Source organism: Tenrec ecaudatus, chromosome 5, assembly GCF_050624435.1.
Source record: "Tenrec ecaudatus isolate mTenEca1 chromosome 5, mTenEca1.hap1, whole genome shotgun sequence".
NCBI classification, from domain to species: Eukaryota; Metazoa; Chordata; class Mammalia; order Afrosoricida; family Tenrecidae; genus Tenrec; species Tenrec ecaudatus.
In genome coordinates, this window is record NC_134534.1 from 53346845 (window position 1) to 53372812 (window position 25968).

Sequence of the window (25968 nt, forward strand, 5' to 3'; positions counted from 1 at the left end):
TGTAAGGTTAAACAAACAAACAAACCAGAAAACAATGAAACAAACCCTTGAACATTGCTGGTGGGACTGAAAAATGGTGTGACCACCATAGAAAGTGGTATGACATTTCCTCCAAAGGCTGGAAATATAAATAACATATGACCTAGCAATCTTCCTACTAGATATACATCCTAGAGAAATAAGAGTCACAGATGAATAGATATATCCATACCCATGTCCTTTGCAATAGCAAAAAGACAGAAACAACTATCAATGGAAGAATAAATAAACAAACCACGGTGCATATACGCAGTGGAATATTACACAGTAATAAAGAATAAAGATGAATCTATGAAATATCTCATAACATGGACATGATGCTGAGTGAAATTAGTCAATCACAAAAGAATAAATATTGCATGAGACCATTATTTTAAAATGTCAAGAAAAGGTTTGCACATTAGCCACCATTCTTTGATGGTCACCAGGTGGGGAAGAGAGGGTAAAGAATGGTAAATTACTGGCTAGAGGGTAGTCAAGTCAACTTGGGTACAAGGGAAAGCAATCTCTAAGAAGAAGAAGGTAAGGTTAAAAAAAAAACAACGATGAAGGCCGAGGCAGCCGCTAGGAAGAGTGCACGAGTTTCAGGAAGCAGAGATCAAAGCTGGTATAGAACCCATATACCATCACGGTGATCTACAAGCCGATGGACAGATAGGAAAGTTGAATGGGTGTGGGAGGGTGAGTTGGCATTTCCCCTCAGACACATATATCTGATAGAGAATATTTGTGCATGGGTAATTACTTTTGCTGTAAACGTATCCATGAATGATCTATACATAGCAGAGCATACAGTGGGCAAAGTCATGAACACTTAGACATTAGGAAGCGCCTTGGGGGCCTGGGAACACCTAGGTCATGTGGCAGAGCATAGTTCACAAAGACAATGTTCTATAGCCTACTTTGGTGAGAAGCACACGGGTTTCAAAAGCTATTAAGAAGACAACTACAGTGAAACCATTAGCCGACTCCTGCATAAATTAAAGAGAAGCCTCAGGGAGATGAAGAGAGAAGCTTTAGGGAGACAGTCCACCAGGCTGGTAGAGCACTTACCTGCACAAGCCTGGGACCACCCAGCAGCTCCAACCATGTGCTTGGAGTCAAAAACTCAAAACCATCAACAGACCAGAGAGAGACCGATGGGACCCTTGAGACTATGAGCTGATGGGTGATTGAAATGAACATGCTCTAGGATGCCTAGTGGGGCTCAATCAAGGGCAATGTGGCAGTGAGGAATTACTGAACCCTAATGAAGGCCAAACATGATGGTGGGACAAGAAGAAAGTCAAAGGAAATAGAGGAAAGAATCAGGAGACAAAGGACATTTATAGAGATCGAAATACAGGCATGTACATATGTAAATACATATATAACGAGAGGGGAATAAAACTATGTACTCATAACTAGATGTTAAGAATTAAGGTTGCAGATGGACATTGGGCTTCAACTCAAGTACTCCCTTAACACAAGAACACTTTGTTCTAATAATCCAGCATTCTGTGATGCTCACCTTCCCAACATGATCACTGAAGGCAAAATGGGTGCATAAGCAAATGTGGTGAAGAAAGCTGATGGTGTCCAGCTATCAAAAGGTATAGTGTCTGGAGTCTTAAAGGCTTGAAGATTAACAAGTGACCATCCAGCTCAGAAGCCACAAAGCCCACATGGAAGAAGCAAACCATACTGTGTAATCATGAGGTGTCAATGGGATCAGGTAGAAGGCATCTGAGACCCAGAAAAAAAATCATACCCTATGTGAATGGGTGGGGTGGTGGGCATAGAGTGGAGGCCCAATGCCCATTTGTAGACAACTGGATATCTTCTCACAGAGTGGTCACAGGGAAGAGATGAACCGGTCAGGGTGCAGTTTAGCACCGATGAAACACACAACTTTCCTCTAGCTCTTTGGTGCTTCCTTTCCCCCATTATCATGACCTCAATTCTATCTTACAGATCAGATTATGCCAGAGCATGCACACTGCTACAGATAAGAGCCCACAACACAGGAAATCCAGCATAGGCAAACCCCTCAGGACCAATAATGAGAGTAGAGATACCAGGAGAATTAAGGGAGGGTGGGTGGAGAAAGGGGGAATTGATCACAAGGATCAATCTAGAACCCCCTCCCAGGGGGGAAAATAATGGAAAAGTAGATGAGGGGCTATAGAGGATGATTTAAGATATGAAAATAATAATCTATAAACTATCAAGGGTTCATGAGGGAGGGCAGGGGAAGGAGGGGGAAGAAATAAGGAGCTGATATCAGGGGCTCGAGTGGGAAGAGAATGCTTTGAAAATGATGATGGCGGCATATGTGCAAATGTGCTTGACACACTGGATGAATGTATGGATTGGGATAAGAGATGTAAGAGCCCCTAATAAAAGTAAAACATAATGAATATACCCCATGGCTTAATTTCCAGCCAAACAATAGACAGCTCTTTAAGGGTATATGTGTGTGTGTGGGGGGGGGCGGGAGGAAACACTAAGGAGGTAACATACCACTTAGACTGATCAACCATTTGAGTTCAAAAGGGCAGAATTCATCTTAGGGCAAAATTCAGAAGGATCGAGATCAAAGGAGAAATAGAAATAGGAAACAGGGAGAAAGTGGAAAAAATGATGTTACATTGTGGAGACTGGAATCAATGACATGAAACAAAATACGTAAGAACTGTTGAATATAAAACCGATCTGCTCTGTAAAGCCTCACTCAGTTATACTACCTACCTGTCACATGTTTGCTATCCGTTTGGTAAAGAATTAATAGAATGTATACTGTCATCCTATCAAATTTTTGTCAGAAGGAACTGTAGTGTGTGTCTACAGTGTGTGGGTCAAGTTGGTGCCATGACAGTTGGCTCCGGTTCCTGATGATGACAGGTCCGTGCTGAGGGCAGTCTTCGGTGTCACAATGGAAGTTTTTCGAAAGGTCTTTAGGTTAAACCACGCAGACCATAAATGACCCGCCTGCATGCTGCACCACTCAGGGATGCAGCTCATACTGCACAGCAGAGTCAACCTCATGGGCTGTATGCTGGACCTGCAGCCCTTCCACCACTGCAGCCTAGACCGACACCTCGGGGCAAGCAGGAGGCTGCGGTCACTCCTCTGAGCATGTCTGTGCTTTAGGCCAAGTGCTCTTCGAGCTATTCTGGAAGTATTTCCTGTTATCAATCACTTACTGTGTGTTGCTCCTTCTTTTCTGTTCATTGAGAGCAGTGTTTTCCAACGTGTGTGATACTTGCCCCCTAGAGGGTACTAGAACACCCCAAGGTGCTGCAAAAGCAATGCCTACACTTTAGCCTGGACTGTGGGCGACAGTACAAAAAATTTTTAATTCCCAGGGGTCCCTGAGGATATATATATATATATATATATATATATATATATATATATATATATATATATATATATATATATATCCCACCCCCCAAAGGAGGCAATAGACCAAATAAGCCTGAGGGCCTATGAGAACGTTATGCTTTTAAGGTCCATGTTGAAGGTATTTCCTCCTGCGTTTGTGGTGGCCTGGTCATTCAGTTCTAGTCCTTTCGTGTGTTACCCTGTTTTTAGTGGGATCTGCATGATGCATCACAGTGAGTCTGTGATGACCAAGACTGTCGCAGACACTTGCAGATGCTCAGTGTACCGAGTAGATAAACATTAAATGCTTGTTGAAGTTTATTTGGTTTAATTTTGTATGTCCTCGAACTGAATCGTTATTTCAGAAATTTATGGAATTGCACATAATCCCTTTTCATTAGAAAGGTAAAAACATAATAGAAACACATAGCCACCAGGTGGCAGTGCTACCGAGCTGTTCACAATCTGTTGCGTTCTTAAATAAAGTAGAAACAACTTATTTACCAGGGTACTTCTTTGAGACATACAAATTCATAAATCGTAGGAAGGGAGTTTGAGAACCCTCAGTTCTACATTCTAGTTTTAAAGATGAGGAAGCGGAAGCTCAGAGTTATCGTTGTTATGGAGAGTGATGTGGATGACCATGCATACTGACCCTATAGGACAAGGTAGAACTGCCCCATCGGACTTCTGGAGTGGAGTGAGGTCTTTGCAGTAGCAGATCGCTAGCTCTGTACTCCCCTGATGTGGTTGCTTGGTTTAGCTGCCCACCTGCTTGGTTTGCAGCCAAGCACTCATCTTGAATCACCAGGATCTGGGGATGATAGTCTAGAGGCCTAGGTTGGGGGTGGGTGTGTGGGTGGGGAAGAATGTTCAGGAAGTTTTATTTCACAAAAATAATCTGTAGTTTTTTCCCACAAATAAGGAAAGTGGAGTTATGGCTATAAAACTCATTGCTGTCCAGTTGAGTCTGGCATAGGGCAGTTCTGATAGGACAGGGTCGACTTGCCCCGGGGTTTCCGAGGCTGTCAATGGCGATGGGGGCAGAACGTCTGCTCTTTCTCTCTAGGAGCATCTGATGGTTCTCAGGGCCGACCTTTTAGTCAGCAGTCCAACTAGCAGCCCACTGTGCATTGGTCGGGCCATGTTTGAGTTGCAAGCATCCTAGGTGCAGCGCCAACAGATTTTTGTTGTTGTTTTAATTGGAAAGAAAGTGGGAAGTTATTAGCTCATCACTGGAGTCCTGGGTAGGCCACGGCTGGAATCAGGCGCAGTCAGTACCTTTGTGTGCTGCTGTCTTCTCGGGTATCTTTACTCCTGGATTGCATCTCTTCCAGAAGTTCCTGCTTTCTGCTCTCTTTACTGCCAGGGGCATGGCAACTCGAGTAGCTTCTGCTTCTAAGAGCGCAACAAGAATATTAGAGTTAAGTCTTACTAGCAGTCGTACTAGCCAGACTGCTCCTTCGTGACAAGGATGACAAGACTTCGTCGTTCATATTTTGGACGTGCTGTCCGGAGAGACCAGTCTCTGGAGAAGGACACCGTGTTCAGTCATGTAGAAGAGGCAGGCCCTGCACGAGATGGCCTGGCGCAGTGGCTGCAACACTGGCTGCGGCCTGGGAAGCATTGTGAGGATGGCTAGGACCCGGCAGCGTTCCCGTCTGTGGTGCGTGGGGCTGCTGTGGCCTGGAACTGACTCTAACCACCAGCCAGTACCACGCCGGCAGATGGCAGATCGAGAGCACGTGCTCCAGCTGGAGCGCCGGCAGCGTTGGGTCCCCATCACCTCGAGGAGAAATGCGGGTGTCTTGGAGCAAGGTCGAAAAGTATATTTTTCAGGAAGGTAGCCAGCAGAATCGTTTTGCCCTGCGGAGTGTAAACTATTTTGATGAGAGCTATGCTGTCTACCACATTCTCAACCGGCACTTTTGGTTCACTCAAACTCACTGATTTAAACGTCATTATTTTGTGCTTTGAATTCACGGTTAAGTGTGATAATAGTTTCTTCTGTATGCCCAGTGAACTGTAATGAGATCATGGGAGATGTCGCGTTTCTTAGGTGTCGGCAAGGCCCATCTGGCCCACAGGGGCCCTCTGTAGGACAGAAGGCAACACTGCCCGGTCGGGCGCCATCCTCACACTTGGTGTGATGTTCGACCCCTTGCTGCAGTCACTGTGTCAATCTGTTTCTTCCAGGTTCTTCCTCCTTTTTGCTGCCCTTCTACTTTCCAAGTATGATGTCTCTTTCCAGGGTCTGGAGACGTTAGGTGATTCACATACTAGTGTTCTCTTGAGGGGAACCATGTCCACAGGTGCGAGAGTACATGGAGGCTAAATCTTTTAAGATTTAAGGAATTGACTTAAATTATCTTCATTCATCACTGGTCCTTAGGGATTCTGGGTCTAGTTGTTTCTGTTTCAACTGAGCCTAGCTAAGGCATTGTTTTCAAATTTCTGTTTTATTCTTTCAGAACCATTTTTGCATTTAGTTAAATTATGCCAAGCTTTTAAGAGGAGGGGCACAAGGTCTGTGGCCCAACGTACTCAAGAATCAGAAGACTGAGGTGCTGGCTTTTGGGTCTTTTATTAACTTGATGTGAGTAGCTAGACACATATCCCCACAGCCTCAGCTTTCCTATAAAAAATGACAGGTTTGGATATTTGGATTTATATAACTTGGTAACTACGAAATTTTCCTTTGGAATAATTTCAGAAGAAATCTTCTTGCCAAGCTCCTACGGGGAGTCATTGCCAAGATACTGCTAAGGGGAAGCAGCTGAGATGTGTCTAATTTATAATTTATAAATTATAACCAGATGTAGTGAAAAGAAATCAAGTAGCAGATGGTGGGAGGGAGAAAAGTTGTGTGTTTTAAAAAAAATAAAATAAAAAGGAAAATATGCATCCTCTTGATTTGAGGAGTTATTTGTACTCTTACCCTGACCAGGGAGAATGTATACAAAGCAGCAGAAAAGAAAAACAGAAATTTCACCTGGGGGGCATTTAGGCAACTAAGTACCAAGTTCTTCATCTGTCTACTGCCCTTCGGTGGTTTGCAGGGTGCTGTGAGGCAGGAAACTGTGCCGTTAGTATTTCAAATACACGCCGGGCTGCACATGGGGACCAGGTTTCCGCAGAGGGTCCAGATGAAGAATCAGTTAGGAAGAGGAGCAGTCTGTCCACTGACCATCTTGACACCAGCAGCTGAATGTGGTCGGAGAAGCGCTGGAAGATGAGTCTCACATTACAAGGTGCTCAAACGACAGCTAGGAAAAGCACTGCCTCCTCGAAGCAGAGTCGACATCATGGGATCGATGAAGAAGTGCGTTCTGGCCTTGCACACGCTGAGGTGCATCATTCAATAGAAGAAACAGCTGGGGGGAGACGTCAGCCAGTGTAATATATGACAAAATAATAATAATTTATGAATGATGAAGTGTTCATGAGGTAGGGGGAGTGGGAAGGGAGGGGGAAATGAGCAGCAGATATTAAGGGCTCAAGTAGAAGGCAAATGTTTGGAGAATGATGATGGCAACAAATGTACATATGTTCTTGACACAAAGGATGTATGTATGGATTGTAATAAGAATTGTATGAGCCCCCAATAAAATGCTTTAAAAAAAAAGAAAGATCATCAGTAATGCTAAATTTGTGATATGCATATATTAAGGTAATTGATTCAACTTTTCAACAATGTTCAAATGTTGCTTATTAATTTCCTAAATTAAATTAATTAAATATTAAATGGGAAATTGAGGGGAAAAAAAGAAACAGCTGCAAATGTCTATTAATAATTGGGACATGGAATGCGCCAGGTATGAATCTGGGAAAATTCAAAGTTGTCAAAATTGAAATGAAACCCCATCAAGATTGACATCTTAAATGGACTGGCATCTTGGCCTTTTTGTATCAGGTAATCTCATGGCTGGCTGTGCTGAGAGAGAGACAACTTCAAGAGAAGTGGCATTACATTCGTGATCAAAAATAGCATTTCAAGATCTATCTTGATGGACAATGCTGTGTGTGACAGGATTATATATATATATATATATATATATATATATATATATATATATATATATATATATACCTACAAGGAATATAATTTAGCACAATTATTATCCAAATTTACACACCAATTACTGAAGCCAAGGTTGAAGAAATGAAAGAATTCTACCAATGAAGCTGGAGTTTACAGGAAAGAATTTTGCAAGACCAATGGCTTCTTCACTGAAAATACCCTTTTTCAACAGCACAAAAGGGAGCTATTGTAGGTCAACTTCTCCGGATGGAAGGCACAGAAATCAACCGACTACAACTGTGGGACAGGATGATGGAGATGCTCAATTGCAGTAGCTAAAACCAGGCCAAGTGCTGGCTGTGGAACAGACGATCATACCTAAGTTCAGGTTGAAACTGAAAAACATTAAAACAAGCTTACAAGAGTCAAAATTTGACCTTGAGTCTATCCCACCTGAATTTCGAGAACATCTCAAGAACATACATGATGCAGTACCACCAATAACAGAAGACCTGGTGATCTGTCGGAGGACATTCAAGAACATCACACACGAAGAAGGAAACGGATCGTTGAAAAAGAGAGGAAAGAACAGATCAAAGTGGATGGAACTAGCTCTTGAATGCAAAGTCGCTAAGGCAAATGGGAGAAAAGGGGATCAGAGAACTGAACAGGAAACTTCAAAGGGCAGCTCAAGAAGGCAAAGTAAAGCATCATTGATGAGAGGCGCAAAGACCTGGAGCTTGACAGCCCACATGAAGAACATACTCAGAAAATCTCAAACTGAAGAAACCAAAGAAAAAACATCAATTATTATGTTGCAATATTGAAAGATTCCATGAGCACAATATTGAAGGATGCAGGAAACATAAAAGAAAGAAAGGAATACAGTCACTACACCAAAAAGAACGAGTGAACATTCAACTATTTAAGAGGTAGAATTTAATCAAGAACAAATGACATTGACTGAGAAAAAAACCCAACCAAAACCAAAGTTGTATTGAAGGCACTTGACAAAACTAGTCTCCAGGAATTAACCAACTATGAATTTAAATGTTTCAAAAAATCGATTCTGCTTTGGAGGCAAGAAATTTAGAAGACCCATTCCAAATAAAGATAAACTAACAGAATGTGGAGTATTATTAATATCACACACAAGTAAAATTTTGCTGAAGAAACATACAAAAATATCATTACAGCAGTACATTAAAATGCTGCCAAAAATTCAAGCCAGACTCATAAAAGGATGTGTAAAAAGGGATATCTGTGGACAATTGGATATCTCCCCACCGAGGGCTATAAGGACGTGATGCTTCAAGCAAGTGCAGTATATCACCGACGAAACACACATCATTCCTCTAGTTACTGAATGCTTCCTCCACCCCACCCCACCCCACCCCGCACTGCCATGTCCCAGTTCTACCTTACAAATCTGGCTAGACCGGAGATTGGTCCAGATAAGAGCCCTCGACACATGGAATTCAGGACAGATAACCCCTTCAGCAACAGTAGTGGGAGCATCGATATCATGAGGGGAGGGGGGATGGTCAGGGAGGGGGAAGGGGGAGAAAGGGGGAACCCATCACAAGGTTGGATGTAGAGCCACCCCACGCCCCACCACAAAGAGAATGAGTAACAGAAATGTGGGTGGGTGAAAGGAGACAATGGACAGTGTAAGATGCGAAATAATAATAACAGTATATAATTGATCAGAGATTCACAAGGGTGGGGGAGTGTTAGGGTCTCGTCCAGCGAGACCCTCACACAGTGACCCGGAGGGGCAACGAACCTGGATGGAAAAAAGACACAGAGACATGGGGCAAGACAAGTGCTGATCAAGCCCGTTTATTTTGCCAAAACTCTGGGTATATATTCACACCAGAGAAGGAAGTGGGAGGCACATATTCCAATGAAGCAAACTGTGTAACAACCGCACACTGTACAACAACCAATCAGCCACATGTTCCCAATAAGTACAAAGGGTGCGCAACAGTACTCAAAGACGTCCGTGATGACGTCCGCATGCAAATCAAGGCTTACCGGGTGAACTTATCACTATGTTCCTAATATGGTATATCTGCAGTTCAATGGGTGCTCAGTACTTTGACTAATGGCAACAAGGTCAGTTATTGGAACTGCCCATGCTACAGTAGCTTGGAATGTGGGGGCGAAGTTGGGCAGGAAACAAAGCCTTGCTGTTAGAAAGTGGCCAAGTTTCTGCTACGTGTCTGAGGCCAGGGTCTTAATGGCTATCGGTTCCCAACAGGGGAGAAGGGGGGACAAAAGAGGAGCTTATGTCAAGGGCTCAAGTATAAAATGTTTTGCAAATGATGATAACAACATATGTACAATTATGCTTGATACAATTGATGTATGGAATTTCATAAGAGCTGTAAGATCCCCCATTAAAATGGTTTAAAATATACATACATATATATATGATTGATATTAGGGTTTCTATCAAATGGACCTTACCTGAAAGCAGAGAATATCAGAAAGACATTTATTTGTGTTTTTTTCCTCTTTTTAAAAAATCATTTTATTGGGGGCTCGAAGAACTCTTATAACAATCCATACCATCATCATTTTCAAAACATTTGCTTTCTACTTGAGCCCTGGGTATCAGCTCCTCATTCCGCCCCCCTCTCACGCTACTCCTCCCTCCCTCATGAACCCTTGATAATTTATAAATTATTATTTTTTGTCATGTCTTATACTGTCTGCCATCTCCCTTCACCTACTTTTCTGTTGTCCATCTCCCAGGGAGGACGTTATATGTAGATCCTTGTAATCAGTTTCGCCTTTCCACCTCACCCTCCCTCCACCCTCCCGGTATCACCACTCACACTACTGGTCCTGAAGGGATCATCTGCCCTGGATTCCTTGTGTTTCCAGCTCCTATCTATCTGTACCAGTGTACATCCTCTGGTCTAGTTGGATTTGTAAGGTAGAATTGGGATCATGATAGTGGGGGAGGGGGGACCAGGAAGCATAGGAACTAGAGGAAAGTTGTATGTTTCATCATTGCTACACTGCACCCTGACTGGCTCGTATCCTCCTGGAGACCCTTCTTTAAGCGGATATCTAGTTGCCTACACTCCCCCTCCTTCACAATGATTTGATTTTTTGTTCTTTAATGCCTGATCCCTGATCCCTTCGACACCTCATGATCAAACAGGTTGGTGTGCTTCTTCCATGTGGGCATTTGTGTTTTATAGACTCTGCTGAGGCATTTGACTGTGTGGATAATGATAAACTATGGATTGCATTGTGGAAATTGTGGACATTTCAAAAACACTCATTTGTGCTCATGTGGAATATGTACGTGGACAATATGATAGTTGCTCAGACAGAACAAGGGGACACTGCATGGCTGAGGATCAAAGGTGTGTGACAAGTCTGTATGCCTTCACCATAGTTACCCAATTTGTATGCTGAACAGATACTTCAAGAAAATTGATTATTTGAAAATAACTGTTAGGTAGCTAGTTTAGGGACAAACCCTCCCATGCCTACAAAGGCCCCCATAGAGGACTATGAAAAGATTCAGGCAACCATTAGACACCTATGAAGACCCCAAACTGAGCATGCTCATACTCAAGCCCCAAGTCAGGTGGGAGGTACAACTGGGACATGGAAACTAGGCCCAGGCTCATGACATCACCCAGGTGGGCTAAGCCAATAGGGTCAACCAATAACTTCAAGCACACCTTCCCCCAGCTATGGGGCGGGCTGGGATGAAGGCAGGGAGCATGCTCTGGGACGCTCTCTTACTCTTATCCCGCTCCTGGTCAGTTATCCTGCTCCGGCCTGCTCGGGGCCCACAGCCTCTGGGCCCATGTGCTCTCAGCCTCTAGGGTTCTTGGGATTTGGGCCTCCTGAGAATCCCCCCCCCCAGTTCTGCATGTGTGGGTGCTCTTTTCTACATGCTTGTTTCATGCCCCCTTGTGAACCCCAGCATGGCACGTTTTTCAGAAATGGTGTGTCCCCTTTTGAGACTGTAAAACCTGCAACTTGTCCCGCCCTTCATAAAAACCCACTTGGATTCCAAAACTGGCTTCAACGTGAATTCTTTAAGCATGCGAAGCCTAGAACCGAGGTGTTACCCACCCGAGAAACATGACATGACACCAAGATTGGAGGAGGACTTAATAACAATCTGTGAAATGACCATGACACAACCGTGTGTGCTGAAAGTGAGGAGGACTTGAAGCACTTACTGATGAAGATCAGGAACACGCCTTCAAAACGGATCACAACTCTGGAAACAAAAGAAAACAGCAACAACAAACAGAAGACAAAACAAGCCTCACAGTTGTATCACTAGACAGCATCAAGCTAACTGAGCTAAGATCGAAGTTGTTCAGTATTTCATTTAATTCGGGTCCACAATCAATGCTCCCGGAAGCAGCAGTCAAAAACCAAAGTCTGTACTGCATTAGGCCAATCGGATGCACAGAACCTATTTAACATACTGAAGAACAAAGATGTGACTTTGAAGACTAACATGCCCTTGGCCCAGGCCCGGGTGTTTCCAGTCGCCTCAGATGCATGTAAAAACTAGACAATAAACAAGGAAGATGGGAAAATGAATGTCTTTGAATTATGCTGATGATAAGTAGCATTGAAAGGCTGATTACTGAAGGAGTAAAGGAAGTAGCCTTGGAAGAACTGAGCCTTCATGTTTCTTTAAAGTGAGGAGAGCACGGCTTTATCTCCTGTATTAGGCTACGTTATCAGGAAAGACCAGCCCCTGGAAAGGGATAAAGGGATGTCATGCTTAGCAAGTAGAGGAGCGGTGAAAAGAAGGCAGTCCCCTCAGTGATAGAATGACGGGGTGACCGCAATCACGGACTCAAACACAATAACTGTGAGGATGGTACAGCACGGGGCCATGGTTTGTTCTGCTCTGTGGTCACCCTGATTTGGAGATGACAGCAACAACAATAAGCAAGCAGTTGGTCTCATCAGGGCCACAAGAAAGTTTTCCAGTCAACAAAGAGGCTAAAAGATCTGCTGACAGTAGGCTCATCGAGTACAGGAAAGTAATTGAAGCGACAAAGTAGTTCTATTTGATGTGATCTTTCCTGGGATTTGAAAAAGAAAAGATTTTGGAACTGCTTTGGAAAAGATGGGTGGTTTCTTGTCTGCTCACTGCCCTGATTCGAAGGGCTATGCTCACTCCTGGAATGTTCTCTCTGACGCGATGAACCCCAGCTCTCTCTGACTATGTGGCTGAATGCCTACCCAACGCTCCCCTCGCAGTTTTCGGCTTTCATTGGCAGGGATACCTTTCTAGGAGACCTCTGCCTGATCCTATCTGATCTGGAGTCCTGTGTTGTCGGTAGCCCAGTTTCCTCAGAAGGCCAGTCGATGCTATTCAAAAACTCACTGTAGCAATCTCCATCTGTTGGTTGTCAGGAGATTGTCCCTTATCCTGGTTACTGGAAGGCACCTGTGACAATACGTTGTTTTTAGTTGCGATCAAGTTGGCTCCAGCTCATGGAAAGCCCATGTACAACCAGCATGAAACACTGTCTGGTCCTGGGTCACCTTCATATGTGCAGATTCTTTCCAGCCCATTGCTGCAGCCAATATATCTTCTGAGTGCCTTTCAACCTAGGAACGTAGGGGATTCATCTTTCAGCACCATATTGAACAAGAGTCTGTTTTAATCCATAGGATTTTCATTGGCCAATTTTTGAATGTAGATCGCCAAATTCCAAAGCTTTTTTAAAGCAGTGTATTCTCTTGGGAATGGGGTTTTCTTTGTAGACATGATGGGTAACAAGGGGCTGTGGAGCACCTGGCTCTTCACAAACATTCTGAAAGTCCACATCGCAATTTTGCAAGGAGGCATTTCTATCCACATTTTACAGAGGAGAAACAGAAATCTAGAGGATTTAAGATGTCAGAGTTAATGAAAGGTGTCATCAGGATTTGAACGCAACTTGGTAAATGCTCCTACACTGTCAGGTCTACAGACCTTTGAATTAGTCATGGAAGTAGTTTGCTGTGTCATTTTACCATGACTAAATTAAGAAAGTAGCACTTGATTTCTAACACTGATTTTTAATTTATTGAATGTATCTACCAGGGAGCCTTGGTGGTGTAGTGGGTTCTGTGTTGGGCTGCTAACTCCAAGATAAGCAGTTTGAAACCTCCAGCTGCTCCACTGGAGAATGAAGAGGCTGCTCGCTCCTCTAAAGTTGGACAGTATTGGAGACCCTAAGGAGCAGTTCTATTCCATCCTATGGGGTCACTATGAGTCAGAACTCACAGGATGGCTGGGAGCTGAGTTTTGTTTTTTAATCTTTCTGAGTTTCTGAAGCCCTGGTGGCGTAGTGGTTATGAGTTGGGCTGCTAACTACAAGGTCAGCAGTTCTCAACCACCAGCTAATCTGTGGGAGAAAGAGGAGGCTTTCTATTCTAATTCTAAGATTTCCAACCATGGAACCCCACAGGAGCCAGAGCTACTTTGCCCTATCCGGTCGCTGTGACGACCCAGTGGTGTCAGGGAGTTGGGTTTTTGTAGAACCTTTAGGCTAGCCTTTTGATAGAATCCAAAATGTAAAACTAAATCTAAAAGCACTTTAGACAAAGAACATTCCCTTTCCACTTCAAATAAAGATCATGGCATGCTTAAGTGAGGCAATGATGTATAACATATTTGGCAAAGTTCTTATTTGACTGTGTGCTTGATGAGCAAACTCTACTTCTCTCAACCAATGCTACATCACCAGGTGTGAAGGGAGCTCATTTATTTCATTCTCTAGGTCTCTGAAAGAATCACTTACTCTCTGATTCTGACAAACTGCCTGGAACTATTCAAATAACTGTCTCTGAAAATGATAATTTTTATCTTCATGGTATTTTTCTAGTGCCACTGACATATTCTCATGTGATAACTTGGACTGACAGCACGGAAGAACTATTTTCCTTCCTGATTTGCCGTTGTGGTAGACTAGGCACCGAATGGATGTGTTTGCTTGAGTGTTGAGAGGTGCTGTTGAAGCGAGGTGAGGAAAACCCCATTTTAAGAACTCTGCCATCAGATTACTTTAAATTTCTCCCAGTGTGTTAATAAAATGCAGTGCTGGCACTAGGCTTTTGTGTGCTTGGAGCAATTTCTCTCTAGAGATTTCCTTTCCTGCTGCTTCCTGGACTGTCAGACCATGGAGCATTTGTTGGGATCCCCAGAGCCAAGCGTTTTTGAAGTAGTGACTAGTTGTTTTTTATTTTTGATGATAATTTTATTGACATATCTTACTCATTCCAATATATCCTATCCCTTCCTTTCCCATACAGTTCTGTTATTCAATCACATTGGGTGGAACCATACAATCATCAATACTATGAACTTCCCCTCCCCCCCTTCACTTCCCATACCCTCAGGGAACCATTACTCCTGTCAATGTCTCTGAGGGGTCATTTCCCTTGACTACCATTTACCACGTGATCTTAAGTGAACAAAGGAACCTACACAAATCTAACATGACCAATGAAATATAGCACATCTGGACCACAATAGTAAGGGGAGGAAACCTTAAAGAACTAGAGGATAGTTGTGTGGTTCATCAGTGCCACCCTGCACCCTGGATTGATCCTTTGTTCCATGAGGCCCTTCTAAGAATTGTCTCCATGGTGGACTTTGGGTCTCTACCACTCCCAGTCCCTTCCCTTCATATCAATTTGGATGCATGTTTTTTTTTAAAATTGTGATACCTCTTCCCCTAGTCACTCTTAATCACACAGGCTGGTGTGCTTCTTCCATGTGGGCTTTGTTGCTTCCATGCTAGAGGGCTGCTGGTTTAACTCCAAGTCTTTAAGACCCCAGGTGCTATAGCTTTTGATAGCTGGGCACGATCAGCTTTCTTCACCACATTTGCTAATACACTTATTTTGTCTTCAACTATCGTGTCAGGGAGGTGGGTATCACAGAGTGCCACATTATTAGAACAAACCATCCTGGTACAGAGGTAAGATTTCAGTAGCAACCCAAAGTCCATCTGCTTCCTGTTGAATTTACATATATACATAAACAAATATACATTTATTCATATTATATATGTATGTGTGTGTGTGTATATATAGAGAGTTTTGTTTTTTCCTCCTACCCTACTATCATGCATGTATCACGTCTCAGTAATTCCTCTCAGATACAATTAGATTGATCAAAAACCCAGAAAAGCTACACTCTCCTCGCTGTCCATTTTAGAACTCTGACCTGAATTCCCCAGAACCTGTCTTTGTTGGCTCCCCGCTCACCTCCCTCACCTTCCCCCCTCCCGTGGCCTCAGGAACCATTGGTCCAGCTGCTGTCTCTCTAAGACTGCTCAGCCTGCATATCTTGTATAAATCAACACCAAAAAAGACCAAAACCAAAATAATAGTAATAACAAAATAAAATAAAAGATAGGAACACCCCCTACCAAAGCAAACAGACAAACAAACAAACCCAACAACATACAGATGGCCACCATACTAAGAGTGATCATGACATAGAGCCGCCTTCGTGTCCAAAAGCTGTGTCCTCTAGGTTCACGTTACCAGCTGTCTCATGCCCACCCCACCCCCATTTAAGCCTGGATTTTCAGTGTGGCCTCCTTGTGAGTAATCCCCAACCAGTTCAGGTGGAGTGCCAAGTGCTGCACCGGAGTCCGAAGTCTACAATCGGGGTTCCTGGGGGCCTTCATGCTTTCGCTGCTATCACTGGTCTGTTGCACTCGCTCCTAGTCTACACCGTCACTCTCCTTACACTGTATCTCCAGGGCTGTCCTCGGTAATGCTGTCTTCTAGGGAGGGATCACCTCTCCAGCTGAGGCCGCCCCACAGCCATCTCTGGGAATGAGCTGCTCCTCTAGGGGACATTGTCCTCGGGGACTGGCACGCTGGAATGAGATCCACTCCTGCTCTCCCCTTCCTGTGGGGCACATACAATACCCTTCCCTTGGGTTGGTTAGTGCCCTGACTCCCCCCCACCCCCATTGCCTTTGTTTTTTCTCCCCCACCCCTCTGTGGGCCATAAAGGCATGTGATGGAGAGAAAGATGCCTTTCATCACAGGTGCTATGTGCATCTGATGTGTACGATGTATGGGTCTTTGGGTTTGGTCTGGCTCTTGCCCGGGAATTGTGTGTTATGTGCATTTTCACAAGGACTTGTTCTTGTTCATCCTTGTATAAGCAAGTGAAATGGGCATCATTTTGCTTAGGCTACTTTAATAGTGTCTTTAAATAATGATTTCTATGGGCAAGGACTGTGCTAGTTATCTTTCGTTTATTATCATAGGCCTGGTGGTCTGGTAGTCAAGCCATTGGTTGCTTACAGGAATGGTTGGCGATTTAAACTTACGGGTTGCTCCACAGGAGAGAGATGGGACAGTCGGCATCTTCAGAGATTCACAGCCTTGGAAATCACGTAGGCAGTTTTCTTCGGTACGACAGGGCCACTGCGAGTCAGAATCGACTTGATGGCAGTGGTTTTAGGGCTGCTGTGTGGCAGGGTGACCTGGATAGCAGTGGCCTGTTAGTTGCTGTCAAGTCAAATCCGATTCCTGGAGATTCCACAGGCACCGATGCACAGATTAGCACTGTTTTTCAGGACGACTACCTTGCTGAAGCGGATCCCAGACCTGTTTCCCAAGGTGCCTCTGGATGGGTCCAAACTCACAAACTTTGGGCTAGTCATTGAGTATTTGATTGTATGAGATGCTCTGCGATGTGAGGTACACACTATTAGTCTCATTTTATAGAAAAGGGAATAAAGCTTTAGAGATGTTGAAGATTTGCCTCAATAGCTAATATCTCAAGGGTTGCAGCTAAACAGCAGGGGAGATGTAATCTGACCTGTCTTTTTATGTCCTGGTGACGGAGGAGTCACGCCTTGGACTGGGAATGGCAGTCAGTAGTTAGAAACCAAAGAGGAGGCTTCCGAGTACCGTAAACTCACAGGGGCAGTTCTACTCTGTCTTCTAAGGTCACTATGAGTTGGTATGAACTCGACGGCAGTGAGTCTTTTCTGAGTTTCTTCTTACACCCTAGGTCAACGTTTTAAAATCTTTGCTATGCTGTTATTTTCCAGGACCATGGACTGCTTAGTATCCCCCACCCCACCCCCACTGATCTATCGAATTCAAATATTGTCCTAAGACTAGTAAGACTAATTTTGAATTTTCTTCATAATACTGCTTACATTATTGGTTGACAGCCATGATGTTATTTTCTAAGTTTTGTCTTTATTTTCTTTTTGACAGTCTGAATTGTGTTTTTAGCATTATTGATTTTAGGACTTTAACAGATATTTTGTTCATATCTTTGCTTAATTTATCTTCCAGGACTATTTCTTCTTTGCTGGTCCATGCCTCAGTGAACAGAAAATGCGTTTGCTGGATTCAAAAATAATAGCAATGACATAAAACTTAATGAGGCAATTTAGAGCTTTTTTGGCTTTCACCAGTGGCTTAGAACATTTTAGCACAGAATATTCGTATTAGAATAAGAGTGAATGAGCTATTAAATGAAATATCCTGTGGGCGGAACAACTCTTCTCTGCTGCGTTCATTTGCAGGTCCTCCTTTTGCTTATTGCTTCCACTTCACTGTTTGACAATTAGCCATGAAATTATTGGTTCCAAAGATATATAATTATTGGTGAATTCATGAACTAATCACCAATTAATTATTTGTAGGGAGAAGATGCCATTACCTAATACATAAAATGTCCCTTTTCTTCTACGACACCCCTCCCTTGCCTTTTTCAGAAGGAAGAGTTTACTCATAAGACAAGTTGAATTTGAGGAGTGGATGCAGAGAACGGGACTTCTTAAAACGGTCTTCCTGGCGAATAGGTGCAGCAGGATGATACATAACTGCACTAGGAAGGGGAGAAAGGGAGAACTCAGAGTAGAGAAGCCATCGTACTATTAGAGGTTGTTTCTGGGTTAGAGGAATAATTGGCATGCTGATGGAATATATATGATATATATTTACATATATATGACCGATTTCATATCAACAAAGAAGTTTAGTATGTCCAATTCGTAATAATTTTTATTTTTTGAAAATCTTCATAGTTTTTTTCTTTTAAATTTTCATAGTTCTTTGGAAAATATTTCTATTAAAATCAGAGAAAAGCTATCTATTTGGAACTTTCCTATTTACTTTTAGAAACATGAAATCATTAAGGTGAACACAGATATGCTTATGTTTAGAAACTGCCTACTTTCATTTCTGTTCAAATGAACTGTGCAGAAAAGTTGGGCAAGTATCTTTTCAGCTTGGCAACAGAATTGTCCTTCGGGTAAAACATAACTTTATTAATATTCATTGATTTAATTGATTTACATGGTCCAGGCAATCCCGAAGTTATAAACATCTGACTTCTCCTCAATCCATACTTATGGAAAACCAACTCTCGTTAAGTCTGTTGTTGGGTGCTGTAGTTGGTTCCAACTCATAGCGACCCTTTGTCCAACAGGTAAAACACTGCTACGTCTTGTGCCTTCCCCACAATTGTTTTGTCTGAGCCTATTGTTGCTCAGAGAACAGCCAGTGTATCCATCCATCTTGTTGCAGGCCTTCCTCTGCCATTTACCAAGCATGGTGCTTGTTTTAAAAAATACATTATTTTATTAGGGGCTCATACAACTCTTATCCCAATCCATACATACATCAATTGTGTAAAGCACATTTGTACATTCATTACCCTCATCATTCTCAAAACATTTGCTCTCCACCTAAGCCCCTGGCATCAGGTCCTCATTTTTTCCCCTCCCTCTCCACTCCCCCTCCCTCATGAACCCTTGATAATGTATAAATTATTATTTTGTCATATCTTTCCCTGTCCAACATCTCCCTTACCCCACTTTTCTGTTGTCCATCCCCCAGGGAGGAGGTCACATGTAGATCCTTGTAATCAGTTCCACCATTCCAACGCACCCTCCCTCTACCCTCCCAGTATTGCCACTCACAACCCTGGTCCTGAAGGGATCACCTGCCCTGATTCCCTGTGTTTCCAGTTTGTATCTGTACCAGTGTACAGATCCTCTGGTCTAGTCAGTCTTGCAAGGTAGAATTGGGATCATGATAGTGTGTGTGTGGGGGGCGGGGGGAGTATTTAGGAACTAGAGGAAAGTTGTATTTTTCATTGTTGCTACATTGCACCCTGACTGGCTCATCTCCTCACGGACACCTTTCTGTAAGGGGGTGTCCAGTGGCCTACAAATGGGCTTTGGGTCTCCACTCCACCTCATGATAAGATTTTTTGTTCTTTGATGCCTGATACCTGTTGCCTTCGACACCTCGTGATCGCACAGGCTAGTGTGCTTCTTCCATGTGGGCTTTGTCACTTCTGAGCTACATGGCTGCTTGTTTGCCTTCAAGCCTTTAAGACCCCAGGAGCTATCTCTTTTGATAGCTGGGTACCATCAGCTTTCTTCACCACATTATTTGCTTATTTACCCGCTTTGTCTTCACGGGTTGCATGGTGCTCTTTTCAAGGGACTCCTGACAACATGTCCAAAGAATCTTAGATGACGTCTCACCATCCTTGCTTCTAAGGAGCATTCTGGTTGTACTTCTCTCAAGACATATTTATTTATTCATTTGGCAGTCCATGCTACTTTCAATATTCTTTGCTAGTACCATTATTCAATGCATCAATTCTTCTCAGTCTTCTTTACTCAAAGTCCAGCTTTCACATGATAGGAGGCAATTGAAACTACCCTAGCGTGGGTCAGGTGCATCCTGGTCCTCAAAGTAACATCTTTGCCCTTCAACATTTCAAAGAGGTCTCGTGCAGCAGATTTACCCCATGCAATGACTGCTGCGTCCACTGACTAGGGATCCAAGCCAGACGAAGTGCTTGACAACTTCAATCTTTTCTCTCTTTATCGTGATGTTACGACCAGTCCAATTGTGAGAGTTTTGTTTATATTTACATTGGGTTATAATTCATACTGAAGGCTGTAATACTTGATTTCCATCAACAAATGTTTCAAGTCCTCCTCACTTTCAGCAAGCAAGGTGTGTCATCTGCATATTGCAGTTTATTAACATGCTTTTCTCCACTCCTGATGCTCCATATTGTCCAGCTTCTCTGGTTATTTGCTCAGCAAACAGATGGAAAAAGTGAGAGGATACAACCTCAATGCAAACCTTTACTGATTTTGAACCATGAGTATTCTTAGTGGTTATAAGGTGGGCTATGATCTGAAAGGTCAGAAGTTCAACACCACCAGCTGCTCAGAGGTAGAAACTTGGGGCTATCTACTCCTGTAAACAATTACAGTCTCAGAAATTCAAAGTGGGCAGTTCGAATCTGTCCTATAGGTTTGCTATGAGTCGGCACAGGTTCTGGCAGTGAGTTTGCTTTTTTGGTTTAGTATTCTCTTGATCCAAGTAAAAGTTCCTCTTGATCCACAACTTCCTCCTGATCCAAGTAAAAGTTCGGCATGAGCACAGCGAACTGTTCTAGAATTCCGATCCTTCCCTGGCAAAACCTAGTGTGTTGTGATCCGCACAGTCAAGTGCCTTTGCATAGTCAATAAAACACAAGTGAACATCTTTCTGGTATTCTCTGCTTTCAGCCTAGTTCCTATTATATTGAAAATTCAAGGGACATACAAGGATTCATAATAGAAAGCAGGCGTCACTTTATTATTATTTATGACTATGTCCTATTGTTATATCAAGAAGCCCTGGCATCATTGTTAAGCATCGTTCTACTAACTGAGAAGTTGACATTTCACACCCACTAGCACTGCGCTCGACAGGGGATGCTGGTGCAGCCACCTTGGTTGAGGTTCATAGCCTTAGGGCCCTGCAGCGGTGCTAGGCTGTCCTGTAGAGAAGTTATCAGTCGGAACTGACTCGATGGCCTTGGGCTTTTAAAATTATTATGCTAAAGATGTTTGAATGGATCTGGAAGTCTTTCTTTAATGTCTTTTATGCCAAGAAAGGTTCATGCTGTATAATACAATATTTGACTAACTGACATTAGCTAGTAACCTTACCGTACTCTTCTGACTTACAAATCTGGTTTAAAGTCAGTTAGGAATGGAACTCTTGTGATCTGGGGACTGCAAGTATAAGTGCTAGCAAATACTGTGTACCAGTGTGTGACAACGGCAAACACCTACTTCTATCAAATTGATCCTAATGCGCAGTGATCTATAGAGGATTTATGAAGCTATAAATCTTTTCAGAGGCACATAATTTCATCTTTTCCCTGGGTCAGGGTGGGTGTGTTTGAACTTCTGATTGAAAGGTTTGCTGTCAAACACTTATTCAACAGTGCCACCAGGGCTCCTTAACAGTGTGCAAGGGAGCTTCACACAATTCATGCAAGAATGGGATTAAAACATAATGGAAAATTTCCATGGACTTTTTGGAGCCTCCTCATATGTTGGGATCCAGCAGATCTTTTAGGTGAGCCAGGAGCACTAAGCACAGTGTGCTACTTCAAATTTACCAGGACGTCTCCGCTCTCAGTCCCTTTGCGGTGTCAACTTGGAGATTTTTCATGGTGAAACTGTGACTCCTCATTTCATGTTGTCAAGTGCCATCCAGCTGACTCAGACTCCCAGCGACTCTCTGTGACAGTGTCAAACTGCTCCATCGTTTTCTCGGCTGTAAGCTTGAGATCTGGAAGTTCACGAGGAGGCGCCCTGGTGGCAATTGGCTTAGTGCTTGGCTGCTAAGCTTAAATTTGGCCTGCTCTGTGAAAGACAAATGTGGCAGTCTGCTTCTATCAAGACAACTCTTTTAGAAACTCTAGCTGGCAGTTTCACTCTGTTCCGTAGGGTTGCCGCTAGTTGGAATCAGCTTGACAGAGTGGGCGTGGATTTGGCTAATCCTTACAATACAGATCGCCAGGTCCCGCTGACCCTTGGAAGCTGCAGCGTGCTTAAGCATGGTGCCACCAGGGGATCCTTTAGTATCACCTAGAGCAGTGGCTCTCAACCTTCCTAATACAGCAACTCTTTCATATAGTTCTCATGTCGTGGTGACCCCCCCAACCATAAAATTATTTTTGTTGCTACTTCATCACTATCATTTTGATACTGTTATGAATCGGGCGACCCCTGTGAAAGGGTCTTTAGACCCCCAAGGGGTCTCAGCCCACAGGCTGAGAACTGCTGATCTAGAGCAAGGCTTCTTAAACTGTGGGTCGTGACTCAGATGAGGCGGAGTAACGGAACGTTAGGCTCACAGCAAGTTTGGCAACAGTGAGAGGTTTCTGACTGTGCTGCGAGGTGTTTTGGGCAGCACTTGCCTGTGTTGCAAAGTTCTCGGGTGAAGAGCAGTCAGGAGTGGGAACAAGTTTCAGAAGCCCTGATCTAGAGACCGATACTTTGCTAACAACTTGAAAATAAAGATGAAACAAAAGACGAAGTTTGTCCTGGTTTTGAAAACAGCTGTTCATCAAGGTGAGTACTGGAATGTCCATAAGTCTATAAACCATGTACTCGGAGATGTTTGTGAAATGTACAAAAGATTTTCATGAGCGCATAGTCTAAATGAGAAGCTATATGTTTTAAATGTTAAAACTGTGTTCTTAACCATCATGTTCTTTATCATAGTTGTCACCCCTCAAAACACACACATACACAAAGGCTGGCATATCACAAACTTAAACCTGTTCCTTCTCTGTGGCTAAATAAACACGCCGGACTTTATGATATGAACTGTTAGGGATGGGTATCTTTTGAGATGGGGGTGGGGATGGGGATCACAAGAATTCAAGTACATGTAATTTCGAATGTTGAGATTTCACCAACAAGAAATAGAAAAACAAGCATACATACATTTAAAGAGTTACAGCAATATTTTTAATAATTAAAGTTTGAGATGATCAATGTGGTGAAAGAAGTTCTGGGAGCAAATGAAACCTTGGGAACCAAAAAGGCCGCCTGCGATTGAGGGCTCTGCTTACTCATTTCAGGATGGATAAAGGAATCAGAGACTCTGATAGCTAGCTGGAAGAGACCTTGGAGGCTACTGACAAATCCCTCTAGAGTTTTCCAGTCAAGCGTTCATCTCATTTCCTCTTAAACACCGTCAGTAATGGAATATGTTTTCACTCCAGTGGTAACGTATTTTATTTTATCAGTTCTTGTTAGTTCTTTCTTTCAATTGAGCAAAAAAAAAAATCTATCAATAATTTCCACTCTATCGCTCCCCTTTCATTCCTTTTCCTAATGACAGCCCAAATCTTCCATGTTACTGACCCCAACTCCCTATCCCCTCACTCCCAGTTGCTCCTTATATAACCCGAGTCTATGTCCTTTATCATTCTGATTGATTTTCACAAAACACGAATATGCTCTATTTTTCTTAAGTTCACGACTCCAATTCCAGGATAATGATCCAAGAGCTGTTAGTAGATAGCAGAGTGAAATGCCATTGTCCAGAGCTTGTCTGAATATGGCAGAGAAATGCTGAATATAATAATTTCATGGAAACATTCAAGGAATTACGTAAACTCAGAATTTAAAAATCTGTATTAGAGATTTGGGACTATAAAAAGCAAAGATTCTGTATGTTTACTGAAATTAAGAAAGAAGACAATTGAGAAGGTTGAGGAGACTGCTAAGGTGGGAAATTCTCCTTTTACATCAGCTGATTGTTGGAAGAACGTTTGTCTAAATGTGACCATATTGTTTGGAATGAATTGTGTCTTTCAAAAGTACATGTTGATCCTTCAGAAACCACACCAGAAGGGTCTGGTTTGGAATTCTCAGTAAGCAAACTGGACTTTACCTTAAACACACACTTAGCAGATTAAAGGGACTGTACTTCTTCCATAAGTCAGGGGCTGTCATACCCCAATGTGAGAAGAATCGATGACTATTATCTCAAGGCTATGGTTGTGGAATCACTGGACTTTGGTTCAAACTACTTGCCTTAAGGATGCCCAATAAGTGGCAATGCAAGGCTATTAAATATGTGCTATGTTCATACTCTCTTTACCTCTTTATGACGTGTGGAGTCCAGTTCTGTCTTTGTGGATGAATATTACTAAAAAACCCAAACCTCATTGTTTAAATAGTTTCCAGTTACTTAAATTGTTGATCTGTACAAACCAATAACCCATGTATTTTGGTCTAAAACAGTGTCCTGTACACGTAGTGTTTCCCACAGGATTCCCAAGCTTCACATCTTTATGGATGCAGATTGCCATCTCTTCCTCCTGTGGTGGATTTGAACCCGCAATCTTTCGTTTAGCAGCCGAGCTCTCTAGCCATGACATCACCTGAGCTCCTGCCTAATACAAACTGCGAACTATTTATTTGCAGTAAAGGAACCCTTGTGGAGCTGAGGGATGCGTGTTGCAAGAACAGTGGCTCAAACTCCATGAAAGAAAGACGAGGTTCTCTGCTTTCACAGATTTCCTGTCTCAGAAAACCTACACTGGATCACCGTGAAAGGGAAGGGACGCCTCTCCAGCCCTTGCGTTGCTGATAAGGAAACTCGGGCGCCTCTGCGGGCTTCTTTTTCCCAGGCGGACATTCAGATGGAGCGTGCCTACCGAAAGCACCCGACCATTTTCCAAAACAAGAAGAGGGTCCTCTTGGGGGAAACCGGCAAGCAGAAGCTCCCCCGTTACTCCAAGAACTTTGTCCTGGGCTTCCAGACGCCCAAGAAGGCCATTGAGGGCACCTGCACTGACAAGAAACGCCTCCTCACCGGCAGCGTCTCACTCTGAGGGCGGATTCTGTCTGGCGTGGGGACCAAGAGGAAAATGCAAAGACCATCGTCATCCGCCGAGACTACCTGCACTACATCCGCAAGTACAACCGCTTTGAGAAGCGCCACAAGAACATGTCCATACACCTGTCCCCCTGTTTCAGGGACATACAAATTGACGACATCGTCACCTTGGGCGAGTGCCGGCCCCTGAGCAAGACCGTGCGCTTCAACATGCTCAAGGTCACCAAGGCTCCGGGCACCAAGAAGCAGTTACAGAAGTTCTGAGCCGCCAGCCTCCCAGGGAAATAAAGTTATTTTTGGTTCCAAAAAAAAAAGAAAGAAAGAAAAGGAAGGAATGTGATGATACTGGGTTTGTGTTTTAACTATTTGTATTACATATTAAATTTGTATATTATGTATGTCCTTTCTGTGCATGCTATTGAAAGAATATCAAAATACAGTATGCATTTATGCTTGATTGTTGAAATGCTGCATAATTAAGATAGCTAATGACAGCAAACTGGGTCTCTTTTTGGCTCCACTTTTCCCTTCCTGTCATTGTGCCACCTGGGGTATCCTTGCCAGGGCCAGGTGCACTTTGATGCTCAGGCATTCTATCTGATAATGTGGTTTGAGTCGGGCTTCACTGACAGCAGTGGGTGGAAATTTGTACTCAAGACTGCACCCGTGCTGAACTTCTTAAGGATCACTGCATGTGCAGCTAGGGAATGTCATATACATTGGCCTGGAGGGAAGGCAGCGACGTCAATGGATCATACAGGCGGGGTAGACCCTACAAGGTGACACTCTCAGAAGAGGTGTCGACAAGAGAACAATCGATAATTTTTGTGCTG

The 25968-nt window shown here is 43.3% G+C and overlaps 1 pseudogene; it reads left to right on the top strand.

The window, feature by feature from the left end:
• The window catches only part of LOC142449091 (small ribosomal subunit protein uS17-like), a 47661-nt pseudogene extending 22262 nt beyond the window's left edge, over positions 1 to 25399 (top strand).
• The last annotated feature ends 569 nt before the right edge of the window (positions 25400 to 25968 follow it).